General features: G+C 40.4%; 1 protein-coding gene and 1 non-coding gene across 2 annotated transcripts in view; both read left to right on the top strand.

Annotated features, from left to right (window-relative positions):
• The window catches only part of UBE2V2 (ubiquitin conjugating enzyme E2 V2), a 51,233-nt gene that overhangs the window by 15,502 nt on the left and 34,391 nt on the right, over positions 1-1,340 (top strand). The window lies entirely within an intron of this gene.
• LOC111722324 lies at positions 808-938 on the top strand. The gene has a single exon (XR_002771157.1). It is a non-coding gene; the product is annotated as a small nucleolar RNA SNORA13 (small nucleolar RNA).

Here is a 1,340-nt window from a genome sequence, read left to right as displayed (position 1 = left end):
CGGGCTGGGGATTCAAACCCGCCACCTTAGGTGTACGTGGCTGGCGCCTTAGCTGGTTGAGCTATAGGCGCCAAGCCACAACTTTTATTCTTAATGAAGTTTTATATCATTCCATTTAATGATATAAACAGACATGAAAATGATCAATAAATCATTAGTAAATGGTCAATATTTACTGTGTTTCAGATGGATTCTCTTGTTTAATTATCACAATGATTTGATGAGGTAGGAATTATTGTTGTTCTGCTGTTATACGTGAGGAGACTGTGCTGGGGGCTATGAAGTAGGCAGCAGAGCTAGAGTTGAACTTGTCAGTCTGAGTCCTGGATGTGTGCTCCCACCCACCCCCACCTTGGCTATGCAGGACCTGCTGCCTGTACCTCTGTGGTGCTGTGAGTGTGGTGGATAGGTCTAGAGACTGAATTTTTTTTTTTTTTTTTAAGAGACAGAGTCTCAGTTTGTTGCCCTTGGTAGAGTGCTGTGGCGTCACAGCTCACAGCAACCTCCACTTCTTGAGCTTAGGTGATTCCCTTGCCTCAGCCTCCTGAGTAGCTGGGACTATAGGCGTCTGCCACAACGCCCGGCTATTTTTTGTTGCAGTTTGGCCCAGGGCTGGGTTTGAACCCGCCACCATCTGTATATGGGGCCAGTGCCCTACTCACTAAGCTACAGGTGCTGCCCAAGAGACTGAATTTTTAATACTGGATCTGCCTTTATAGTTATGTGACGTCTTCCAAGGTCACATAACTTCTTCAGTTTTGGGTGCTTTTAAGACTAAATGTGATAAGTTAATTAAAATAACTTTGTATCCTTTGTGTTGCCCATTCACTTTGGAACTAGTAGATGTGGTGTCAAAAAGGTGTGAATTAAACACTTTGCAGCCTTTTCCTGCCCTTAAATTTGATATTTTTGGGGCAGGGGCTGCATAAGTAACAGTTAATGGAAAAAAAAAATACACACATTTATATGTGTATATATGTATATAAAATCGCACTTAATATATGTGCTAAGTAGATTTTTATTACTCATAATGACTACTTTTGTGATTTATAACAGCTCTATATTTTTGTGGCTTAGGATTTTCAAGCACTTTTTGTAAGGTGCAGTACCCAAAGTGGCTAGTGGTTTCTTTTTGTTTTTTTAAAGTTACGGTGCATACTGGCTTTTCGTGACATGTCTAGAAGGAGTACTATGAATTAGTAAGTAAAAGAGATGTTTTGATTTCAGCAGCAGAGAGAAGTTATACAAAATGACAGTTGCTTTCAAGGACATGCCATTTTTTCCTTCTGCCTCATAACTATGTATGTGTGCATGAAAGAGAGCCAGAAAGAGGATTAAAT

This window comes from Otolemur garnettii, unplaced genomic scaffold (genome assembly GCF_000181295.1).
Source record: "Otolemur garnettii isolate 467f Iridium unplaced genomic scaffold, OtoGar3 scaffold00237, whole genome shotgun sequence".
Lineage (NCBI taxonomy): Eukaryota > Metazoa > Chordata > Mammalia > Primates > Galagidae > Otolemur > Otolemur garnettii.
The sequence above is the reverse complement of the archived record's forward strand: the minus strand, read 5'-3'. Positions and strand labels throughout refer to the sequence as shown.